At 47.2% G+C, this 12,513-nt stretch overlaps 1 pseudogene; it reads right to left on the bottom strand.

Moving 5' to 3' along the window:
• Positions 1-2,057: 2,057 nt before the first annotated feature.
• On the bottom strand, positions 2,058-11,814 carry LOC129480128 (collagen alpha-2(I) chain-like; annotated as a pseudogene).
• Between the last annotated feature and the right edge of the window lie 699 nt (positions 11,815-12,513).

The raw sequence follows: 12,513 nt of genomic DNA, 5'->3' as shown, positions 1-12,513 counted from the left end.
CTGCAGGATGCCAGCTGCATTCCCAGTGCACCCACACTTCCAATCACTGGCTACCAAGATAGAGGCTCCCACTCAGGGCTTCAAGTTGAATAAATAATTCATTAGAATGACTCACCAACCTCTGTACTTACAATTCCAGTTTTATTGATTGGTACAAATCAGGACAAGCTAAATGAAAAGATGCACAGGGAGAGGTCTGGGGAGATTCTCAAATGCGAAGCCTCCCAGAACATGGTTATACGATTACCAACCAGGGTGGCTCCACTGAGCTACAATGTCCAGAGTTTTTATTGGGGTTTTGTTACCTAGGCATGATTGATGAAATCATTGCTTACACCTTTGTACTCAATTCCAATACCCACTCTCTCCCCAGAGGTCAGGCTGATATCATGTGGCTCAAAGTCCTGACCCTTTATTCACATGGCTCGTCTTTCCATGGTTGGCCAGCCTGCATCCTGAAACTATGGAGTCCCACCTTGAAGCACCTCATCAGCATAAACTCCGGTGTGGCCCCAGGGACCCATGATGAATAGCAAAGACACTCCTGCCACCCTGAAAATGCCAAGGGTGTAGAAGCTCCCTTCCAGGAACCTGGGACAAAGCCCAAATGCTTCATTTTACAACACCATGGGCCCCCTAAAGTGTCTGGTGGCTCTTCATTGCCTTCTGGGTAAATCCAGGCTTCAGCCTTGCCTAGAAAGCCCCTTCCTCCTTGTCTGCCCTCATCTCCCAGCTTTCTGGCCAGGTGCCTTTTGTTCCAGCCACACTGGCCTTCTTCACTTTCCAGACATACCAGGCCCTTTCCCATACCTCTGGGGTGATATCCTCCTCATCCTTTCCCCTTTCTTGATGCTTCCACTGTCTTGGCATATGTGACATCTGCTCACCTCTCCATCTCCCTAATGAGGCTATGAGCACCCAAAGGCACCCTCAAGGCCCACACATTTTAGCTGTCTTGGATGACCTGAAGCCACACAGTGCAAGGTCTGCAGAGACTGTGCCATTCAGAATCCCTGAGGCCCTTGGCTGGGAGCCATATTAATGGTCCTTCCCTGGCCTAGAGAGACGCTGCACCATTCTCGCCTAAGCATGGCATGGCCACAGTATTTGCATTCACCTTTATTTCTGATCATGAAGTTGAGCATGCAGCTGACTCAAGGGCCAATGATCCTGCCAAGGTCTTCCTACAGGTGTTCCCAGCAGACCTGCTGGCCAGGGGTGTGGTGCCACAGGTGCTTATCATGGGCCCACTGCAGGATGGCTGGTCCCCAAGCAGCCCCACCCAGAGAAGCTTCCACCACAATCCTGAGGCAATGCCTAAGGCCTCTGGAGAATGAGGTGACTATCACTGTTGGGGGGGCATGACCAACACAGGGTGCAAGTCAGTTTCTTGGGTGCTTATAATGTTCAATTATTTAATCTGAGTGCTGGTGACATGGTTCCCTTGGCAAAGATTAATCGAACCATATAATTATAATTTGTATATTTTTGTATATGTCTGTTCACTTCAACAAAAATTTACATAAAATGTCCTATTAAAAAAAAAGCTACTCTTGCCCCAGCTTCTTAGCATATGCATAAAGCAATGCTCAGAAAGCATCTTACTGATCAGGAGAGTTCCCCCAAGGTGTTTATAATTGGTTCTCAGAGAAATGCTGGCTCCCTCCTTCTGTCCCCTTAGCTGAAGCGGGCTGTGCGTAATACAGCCAGAGGAAGGAGGCCATCAGTGTTCTGCCAGAGTTATTTGAATTTAAGCCCCTGCACTCTAGAATTCTTGAGGCTACCCAAAGCTTCATGGAGCTCTATGATGAGATTCAAGGTGCAGATTCCTATTTTGGCATCTAAATCAAGTGAGGACACATTTATGCAAGGACCTTAGGCATCCATATCAGTCACAATAAACAGTTTTTGAAATAGTTTTAATTATTTTAAAATAATGCATAATAACCTCAAAACCTAGTGGCTTAAAACAATAATTTGTCACTATCTTTCACAGTTGAGGGAGTTGGCTTGGCTAAGCCAGGGCAGGTGTTGTGTGGGGTCTCTCCCTGGGTTAGTCAGATGGCGTCTGAGTCATCCAAAGGCCTGACAGGGCTGGACATCCCAAGTGGCTTCCTCACATAGCTGGCAGCTGGGAACCGAGTGAGGGCTGTGGTCTGCAGGCCTAGGCACGGCTCCTCCTTGTGGGTTGGGCCTTCTCACAGCATGGCATCTGGATCAGAAAAGCAGGAAGTGGAAGCTGACAGCCTCTTAGCCCTGAGCTTAGAAGCTGGCACAGCACCATGTCCCTCACTCTATGGGTCAGAGAAGTCATAGAGCTCACCTAGATTCCAGGTGATGGGATAGAGACCCCACCTCTCAAGGCGAGCTCTCTAAGTGGGAAATCCATTACCATGACTTTGAAATGAGGTTGGATCCAGGAGTCCAAGCAAGGTCCTCAACTTTCCCTCCCCGTCTCTGGCCTCTGCAGGGCTCTACTGGGCTTCAGCTTCAGACACAGGCTCCCCAGGAGACAGCTATGGTGCTCAGCAGGTCCAAGCTCAGACTCCTTAGAGCACTCAGTTTCCTAACAATGGACCCTGGTTGGCCCTGCTGTCCACGTGCTGATCCCAACCTAATAAGCACGTCCAATGTGTGACACACTCTGGCCAATGTGGGTCCTCTGACTGCCCTTGTGGTGGGCAGTGGGGGGCTCTCTTTATTATTATCCCCACCACAATCACATAGAAAGTTGGTAAGGGGGATCCCTTTTCTCAAAGCAGGGAACCACAGAGCTCATACTGTACCCCAAATCCCCTGCAATGTGACCTACAGGTCATGCAACCAGCATTAAGTTACAAAGAGAAAGGTGGGTATATCTGGAACACCCTAGGTCTCCTTTTCCAGTCCCTACCTTGGGATGTACAGCTGTCACTCCACCCCCACATTCTCCCCCTACCCTCTGGGCCTCCCAGGCCACGTGCCTCCCCAGCCTTTCCTGCCTCCTTCTCCAGAAGGCCAACTGCTTCCACTGGCCACTTCAGATGGGCTCATCCCCCGGCCCTCCCCCAGCCCTCACCCTTCTCTTGAGTTCTGAGAGGATAACATCGTCGATATGATTTGGCTGTGTCCCCACACAAAACCTCATCTTGAATTACGATCCCCATAATCCCTATGTGTTAAACTTAGGACCAGATAGATGGAGGTAATTGGATAATGGGGGCGGTTTCCCCCATGCTGTTCTCATGATAGTGAGTGAGTCTCGTGAGATCTGATGGCTTTGTAAGTGCCCGGCATTTCTCCTGCTAACACTCATTCTCTCTCCTGTTGCCCTGTGAAGAACTGTGAGTCGATTAAACCTCTTTTCTTCAGAAATTACCCAGTCTTGGGTGTTTCTTCATAGCAGCGTGAAAAAGGACTAATACAACTGGCTTCTAGGGATAGCCGGGGAGTACCCCCGGCATAGACTGGGGGCCACATGGATTCAACATCAGACCACAGGCCTGTCAGAGGAGGAGGTGAAGCCGTCGGTGGAAGGCACACGAGGGATCTGAGTCCTTTTCCTTCCTGCCTGTCTGTGGCCCAGGGAGCCAGTGGTGGAGATGACACATTTTTTTTTTTTTTTGAGACAGAGCCTCACTCTGTCTCCCAGGCTGGAGTGCAGTGGCTTGATCTTGGCTGACTGCAACCTCCACCTCCCAGGTTCAAATGATTCTCATGCCTCAGCCTCCCACATAGCTGGGATTACAGGCGTGCACCACCTCATCCGGCTAATTTTTGTATTTTTAGTGGAGACGGGGTTTTGCCATGTTGCCCAGGCTGGTCTCAAACTCCTGATTTCAAGTGCTCTGCTGGCCTCGGCTTCCCAAAGCGTTGAGATTACAGGCATGAACCACCACGCCGAGCAGGAGATGCCACTTCTAAGGTGTCGTTAGGTTTGGGAGGCCATGCAGGCCAATGGAGGGACAGTCGTGGTGTTCTGCCTTTTGTTATGGAATAATTGTTATTAAAATCCTGGAGTGGGTTGAATTGTGGCCCCCACAAAAGGTTGATCTGGGTCCAAACTCCTGGATCCTGTGACTATAACCTTATTTGGATAAAATGGCTTTGTAGATGTAATTAAATTAAGGATCTTCGGGTAAGTTCATCCTGACTTTGCCATTTTTAATTAAGTTGTTTGTCTTCTTATTATTTAATTGCAGGAGTAATTTTTATATTTTTGATACCAGTACTTTGTTAGATATAAGTTTGAGTACTTAGTCCTTGTAAGAGACAGAAAAGGAGAGACACACACAGAGGAGAAGGCCGTGGGAGGCTGGAGGCAGAGATCAGAGCCACGAGCCAAGCTTGGAGCTGCTGGAAGCAGGAAAGCAAAGAAGAACCTTGCCTGGGCCTAAGTAGGGAGCACAGCCCCGTGACACCGTGGTTTCGGACTTCTCACTTCCAGAACCATGAGAGAATAAATTTCTGTTCTTTTAAACCATGAAATTTGTGGCAATTTGTTATAACAGCCCTAAGAAAATAATACAAATCTTCTTTCACTGTCAAAAGTGCCTGGGTTGGAATCTACTGTAAGGACTCCCAGAGAGCTCTGGGGAGAGGAAACAAGGAGCCAGCCCCCTAGGCCTGGGCCCGACTGAGGCCGGGGACCAGAGGCTCAGGTGGGGCCCTGGAGGCCAGCAGGAGGTCCCAGCCCAGTCACCAGCATAGGAGATTGACAGGAATGAAAGAAAATGTGTTGAGGGGTGTGCCTTAGGTCACAGGTCTCCAGCAGCCAGCAGCATCCGGAGGCTAGCTGGGGTCCTGGGTCCTGGCCATCTCTAGTCCTCAGAGACACAACTGATGTGAGTGTCAGTCCATTCTCAGGCTCACAGCCCTGAAATCTCTCTCCTCTGAGACAGAAAAGGAAGTTCATGTCAGAATCGGAGCACAGAGAGATCATGAATAAGCTGATGTCAGTGGCCCACTCACTGCCATCCTTGCTCCTCTGAGCATCATTATACCAAATCAAAGCATGGAAAATCAATGAATCTGCAGCCCAGGATGCTGGGTACTACATCCACAGCCCAAAGAGCCTCTCCGGGGACGGTTGCTGAGATACTAAGGGAAGGATACTTTGGAAAGATGGAAAAGTAAAAATATTTCCTACACCCTTTCTTTTGGAGAGACTGTACCTGTATCTGGGATGTACAGGTGAGTTCAAACACCAGGGCATTTGTGGATGGTGCCCAGGCTATACTCAAAGCAGAGCCATCTCCTTCCCTGAGTGCCCTGCTCCTGTATGACCTACTGCAGGAGGCAGTGTCAGGTCCTGGGCTGTGCGAGGAAGGGAAGGCAAGATGCAGTAAGCCAGGGAAGGACACAGGACAGGGCTCAGTGAAGCCCTACCCTGCGGTGATACAAAACTGCTGCACAAGCTGGTCCCCAGAGAGCAACAGAGGAAGACTTAGGAGGCAGAGAGACTGGGAACACCAGTGGGGATGGGAGGGAAGTCTCCAGCCTGAAAAAGAAAGTGGCCAATGGAAGAAACTAGGAAATAAAACATGGTCTCGAGTAGGGCATTCCCTACTTCTTCATATGAGTCCGGGTTCTAGGAGGTGAATATGCATACAGTCACATGCTGTGTGACACTTCAGTCAGCTACAGACGGTGGCCCCATTAAATTATAATGGAGTGGAAAGAATCATCACCTGGCAACAACCTAGTGCAATGTATTATCTAGGTGTTTGTGGTGATGCTGGTGTAAACAAACCTACCGCACTGCCAGTTGTATAAAATCTAGCACATAGAATTATGTACAGTGCATAGTACTTGAAAATGATAACAAATGACTGTTAGCAGTTTATGTATTTACTATACTATACTTTCGTGATTATTTTACAATGCACTCCTTCTACTTATTAAAAAAAAAGTTAATGTGTCACATCCTCAGGCAGATTCTTCAGGAGGGATTCCAGAACAAGGCACTCTCATCACAGGAGATGACAGCTCCATGTGCATGCCTGCCCCGGAAGACCGTCTGGTAGGACAAGATGTGGAGGTGGAACACAGTGATATTGATAATCCTGACCCTGGGTAGGTGTGGGCTAATGTGTGTGTGTCTTCATTTTCATTTTTTTTCTAATTTAAAATTAAAAAAAAGAAAAAAGCTTATAGGATAAGGTTATAAAGAAAGAAAATATTTTTGTGCAGCTATACAACGTGTGTCTTAAGCTAAGTATTAATATAAAAAAGTCAAAAAGTTAAAAAAATAAAGTTGATAACATAAAGAAGCTAAGGTTCATTTATTATTGAAGGAAGAAAAAAATTTAAAATACATTTAGTGTAGCCTAAGTGTATAGTGTTTATAAAATCTGTGACAGTGTACAGTGATGTCCCGGAACTTCACATTCACTCACCACTCACTCACTAGCTCACCCAGAGCAACTTCCAGACCTGCAAGCTTCATTCATGGTAGATGCCCCACAGAGGTGCACTACTTTTTATCTTCTATGCTGTATTTTCCCTCTACCCTTCCTATGTTTAGCTATGTTTGGATATACAAATATTACTGTGTTACAGTTGCCTGCAGTATTCAGTACAGTCACATGCTGCACAGATTGGTAGCCTAGGAGCAACAGGCTATGCCATAGAGCCCAGGTATGTAGTGGGCTGTACCATTTAGGTTTGTGTAAGTACACTCTATGATGTTCACACAATGACAAAATCCCCTAATGATATGTTTCTGAGAACGCATCAGTGTCATCGAGCAGCGTTGTGTATTAATCCATTTTCAAGCTGCTGATAAAGACATACCCAAGACTGGGCAATTTACAAAAAAAAAAAGATTTAATGGACTTACAGTTCCAAGTGGCTGGGGAGGCCTCACAATCACAGTGGGAGGCAAGGAGGAGCAAGTCACGTCTTGCATGGATGGCAGCAGGCAAAGAGAGAGATTGTGCAGGGGAACTCCCCCTTATAATACCATCACATCTCATGAGGTTTATTCACTATCACAAGAACAGCACAGGAAAGATCTGCGCCCATGATTCCATTACCCTCCACTGGGTCCCTCCCACAACACATGGGAATTCAAGATGAGATTTGGGTGGGGACACAGCCAAACTATACCACCATGACTGTAGTCTCTTGTGTGGGCTCCTTTCACTCATCATAATGTTTCTGAGCTCCATTCTCCTTGTCGTGTGTATCTATAATCTCTCCTACTTTAATGTTGGGTAGTATTCCATTCTGCAGTTGTATCACAATTTGCTTATCCATTCTACTGTTTGGGGTTTTTCCCCAGTTTGAGGCTACTAAAATTGTTATAAATATTTGTTTATAAGTCCTTGTGAACATGGGTGTTTTTATTCCTCTTGAGTAAATAAATACCTAGGAGAGGAATTTCTGTTTTTTTATTTTTATTTTTATGGGTACATAGTAGGTGTATATACTTATGGAGTACATGAGGTGTTTTGATACAGGCATGCAATGTGTAATAATCACACCAGGGTAAACAAGGTATCCATCACCTCAAGCATTTATCATTTCTTTGTGATACAAACATTCCAATTATACACGTTTACTTATTTTTAAATATACTAAAAATTATCATTGACTGGCCAACCTGTTGTGCCATCAAATACTACGTCTTATTCATTGTATTTAACTCTACTTTTGTACCCATTAACCACGCCCATTTCCCACTCCCCACACCCACAACCTTTTCCCAGCTCTGGTGACCATCATTCCACTCTCTATCTCCATGAGTTCAATATTTTTAATTTTTAGCTCCCACAAATGAGTAAGGACATGTAAAATTTGTGTTTCTGTGCCTTTTAAATTCATTTAACATTATGTCCTCTAATTCCGTCCATGTTGTTGTAAATGACAGGATCTTATTCTTTCTTATGGCTGAATTGTACTCCATTGTATATACGTACCACAGTTTCTTTATCCGTTTGTCTATTGGTGAACAATTAGAGTGATTTCAAATCTTGGCTATTGTGAATAGTGTTGCAATAAACATGGAAGTGCAGCTATCTCTTCGATATACTAATTTCCTTTCTTTTGGGTATTTACCTACCAGTAGGATTGCTGGATCATAGGGTAGTTCTGTTTTCAGTTGTTTGAGGAACCTCCATACTGTTCATCCTAGTGGCTGTATTAATTTACATTCCCACCAACAGTGTATAAGGGTTCACTTTTCTCCACATCCTCACCAACATTTGTCATTGCCTTTCTTTTGGACAAAAGCTATTTTAAATGGGTTGACATGAGATCCCATTGTAGTTTTGATTTGCATATCTCTGATAGTCAATGATGTTGAGCACCTTTTCATATGCCTATGTGTCATTTGTATGATCTCTTTTGAGAAGTGTCTATTCAGATATTTTACCCATTTTTAATTATATTATTAGATTTCTTCCTATTTAGTTGTTTGAGCTTTGCATAGATTCTGGTTATTGATCAGATGGGTAGTTTGCGAATATTTTCTCCCATTCTGTCGGCTGTCTCTTCACTTTGTCATTTCCTTTGCTGTGCAGCTTTTTAACTTGATGTGGAAATTTCTGGTTTGTATAGTAAGTATATATTTAAATTCACAAGAAACTTCCAAACTGTTTTTCAAAGTGACAGTATTAATCCTGAATTTCCACTAACATTGTACAAGAGTTCTAGTTGCTCCCGATTCTTACAAAAATTCAGAATTGTCGATCTTTAAGTTCAGGCATCCTTGTGGTGTGAGGGGTCGTCACATGTCCCTGATGTGTAATGCTGCAGTGCATCTTTTCATGTGTTTATTGGTTGTTTCGGGAAGTGTCTGCTCAAAATTTTCTGCCCATTTTGATCAAGTTGTTTTGTCTTCTTCTTACTGATCTTCCAGGGTTCTTTTTAACTTTTGCATACCATTACTTTGCCAAATACCTGTGTATATTTTCTCCTGGTCTGCAACTTGCCCTTTCATTTTCTTCATGGTGTCTTTTGTAGACCAAAAACTTTTAATTTCAATAAGGCCCATTTATCAATTTTTTTCCTTGAAAATTTCATGTGCCCTGAGAAATCTTTGCCTGCCCAAATTGTGAAGATTTTCTCTTACATTTTTCTCTAGAAGCTTTACAAATTTAGCTCTTATTTTTGTCTGTGATCCATTTCAAGTTGAAGTTCACTTTTTTCACATATAGATCTTCACTTGTTTTAGCACCGTTTATTCAAAGACTGTCTTTTTCCCCATGAAATTACTTTGGTAACTTTGTTAGAAATCAACATATTATGTATGTCCAGAAACAGGACATCTGATTCTGTTCCACTGACGAATTGTCTAAACTGAAACCTATACCACATGTCTTCATTACTGGCTTTCCTGTAATCTTGAAATAAAGTAGATAAGTCCTCAACATTCATTCTTTTTAAAAATTGCTTTGACTCTTCTAGATTATTTGTACTTCCATGTAGATTTTAGAATCGCTTTGTCAATTTCAACCAAAAATCAGGAGAGCTGACTTCTTAACAATATTGGCAATTCACTTTGTCTCCGCAATGTTTCATAGTTTTTTACGTAGAGATTTTGCTCATCTTGTGAGTATTTTCAAATGGTACTATAGACAGTATTATTTATATAATTTAATCTTCCAAATTGCCACAATTTAGGAAAACAACTGATCTTTTGTTTATTGACCGTTGTATCTTATGACCTTGCTAAATTCGCTTATTTTAGTAACTTTTTGTAAATTCCTTAGGATTTTCAAGTACGTTATTATTTCTTCTATGAATGGATTCAGTTTTACCTCCTCCTTTCAAATCTTATGTCGGTATTTCTTCTTACCTTATTGCACTACCTAGGACTTCTGGTACAATGTTGAATGACCATGGCAAAAGTGGACATTCCTGCCTCACTCCCAACCTGAGGAGAAAAACATGTCTTTCACTATCAAATTTGATAATACCTGTAGGTTTTTCATGACTGCATTTTTTCAGGTTGATGAATTTCCCTTCTACTCCAGTGTTTTAAGAGGATTTTATTTTTTTAAAAAAAGTACATCGTGAATGAGTATTGCATATTGTCAAATGCTTTTATAACATCTATCTAGATCATCACATGGGTTTTCTGCTTTAAACTGCTAGAATTGCATTCATTGATTGGTCAATTGCACTGATTAACTTTGTATTTCTAGGGTAAGCACTCTTGGCCACGGTGTATTACCCTCTACATATATTCCTAGATTCAACATACTAAAATATTTTAAGGATGTTTGCATATATATTCCTTTTTTTTTTTTTTTTTTGGAGACAGAGTCTTGCTCCGTCATCCAGCCTGGAGTGCAGTGGTACGATCTCAGCAACCTCCACCTCCCAGGTTCAAGTGATTCTCCTGCCTCAGCTTCCTGAATAGCGGGGATTACATGCGTACACCACCACACCCAGCTAATTTTTTGTATTTTTGGTAGAGATGGGGTTTCACCATGTTGCCCACGCTGGTCTTGAACTCCTGGCCTCAAGTGATCCACCCACCTCAGCCTCTCAAAGTGCTGGGATTACAGGCGTGAGCCACGGTGCCCAGCTGCATGTATATTCCTTGTGGACATTGGCCTGTAAGTTTTTTTCCTGTAGCATCTTTTCTCTGAGTTTGATATCAGGGTTATGCTGATCCCATAAATTAAGTTAGAAAGTCTTTCTTCCTCCTTTACTTTCTGCAAGTTTGTGTAAAAGTGATACTACTACTTCCTGGTGACTCCCGCCCCGCTCCTCCTCCGAAGAGAGATCTGGGCCGCTGACAGGGGCCCTCCGCAGCCACCGGGGCTGGGACTGGGGGGATCGGTTCCCACCCCGGTGCAGCCGCCGCCGGGCAGACCGCCTGGCTTGGCTGCAGCCACGGCGACATCTAGCCCCGGTTCTGCTAGGCTGGGAGCGCCAGCCAGCTTGGGAGTAGTCAGGCAGCTGTTGCCAGCAGGTAGAGGGCGCCTGTAGCTTGGGCGCCCAGGTGATGGAGAATGGCCTGGGCCGCCTCTGGATCATGAGTGCACCTGGCCTGAGAGCCAGCCAGGCCCTGCCCCCGCCGGGCTCCTCCTCTGCTGGAGCTGAGGACCTCTAGCCAGTGACCTCTGCAGCCACCGGGGATGGGGCTGAGGGCCGGTTCCCGCCCCTGTGCAGCCGCCGCAGGGCAGACCGCCTGGCTTGGCGGCAGCCATAGGGACATCTGGCCCCGGTTCTGAGATGTGGGGAGTGCGGGCGGGCTCGGGGGTTGCCTGGAGGCCGCTGCCTGCACACAGAAGGCGGCTGCAGCTTGGGTGCCCAGGCGGGCTGGAGGTGCATGGTCTGGTCGGCCTCGGGATCGCCAGAGCTCCCAGCCTGAGGCCCCCAGGCCGTGTCTCCCGCCCCATTCCTCCACCAGAGGGAGATCGGGGCCGCTGGCATGGGCACTTTGCAGTCACCCCGGATGGGGTTGAGCAGGGGTTCTCAGTTCTCATCCCTGTGCAGCCGCCGCCGGGCAGAATGCCTGACGTGGCCGCAGCCACTGGGACACCTCGCGGGCCGGGCAGGCCAGGGGGTGAAAGCGCTGGGAGGCGGGTGCCTTCTTGCCCTGTGGCGCCTCTGGGCCCCACGGCTTGTCGGCCTCCGGCGCGCAGGGTTCCCCAGCATCCTGGGCGCCAGCTCGCTGCCCGCACGAAGTCAACTCAGAGAGGATGAACTTCGGTTGCCTTGTCTGGCTGGGCTGCCAGGCGGGGCAGCTGACCTGTTGATCGGGTGGCTTTTTTCATCTTCTTGCTCACAGGACAGCGGGCTGGGAAGCCAGGGGACGCGGGGACCTGGGGCTGGAAACCACATCTGCCCACAGCCGCAGCCTGGTGCACCTGTCATCCTGGCGGCGCCCTGGCGTCGGAGAAGCAGCAGACGCGGAGCTCCTGAAGCTGGCACCGCTGCAGCAACCGGTCCCGGTACAGGCGTCAGTGGAAGGCGGCCTCCTCGCGCGGCTCCCCCGGCCCCACGACCAGGGGTGCGGCCAGCACCGCCCTCACGCACCGCATCTCGTCGACATTGTCCTCCCTGGAGGCGGCTGGACCTGAGCGAGGCTCGCAGCGATCGGCCCCGCGAGGACGGGCATGCAGGGCTCAGGATCCCACACTCTGGCCCTGCGGCACCGCACCTTTCAGCAGCAGCGGGAAGTCCTGCAGCAGCGCCTTGGGTGGGATGCTGGGGCCCGGGGGTCCTGGCAGGCCGAACTTCAGCTTCTTATCTTGGCCCCTGATCCTCTTCCTGTTGTTAAACCTTTGTCACTCTGCCACGAAAAGCATCCAGGGGTCCTTGATGTCGACACTGCGCGCACGCTCAGCCGAGCTCATCGGACGGACGGTTCTCCCCAGGGCCCGCAGGCAGCTTGTTCCCGGGAGGCGGCTCCTTCTGGACGCAGCTCTTTGTAGGCCCACCAGGCTCAGGGGAGCCAAGGCCCGCCGCGGCCAACAGGCCTGTGGAGAATAAGAGTAAGGTGGGCTCTGCAGGGCAGCAGCCCGGGACCATGAGACAGGCGTGTCAGTCTGGGCTCCAAGCACAGCCTCTCGG

The sequence above is a fragment of the Symphalangus syndactylus genome, chromosome 4 (assembly GCF_028878055.3).
Source record: "Symphalangus syndactylus isolate Jambi chromosome 4, NHGRI_mSymSyn1-v2.1_pri, whole genome shotgun sequence".
Classification (NCBI taxonomy): Eukaryota; Metazoa; Chordata; class Mammalia; order Primates; family Hylobatidae; genus Symphalangus; species Symphalangus syndactylus.
The sequence above is the reverse complement of the archived record's forward strand: the minus strand, read 5'-3'. Positions and strand labels throughout refer to the sequence as shown.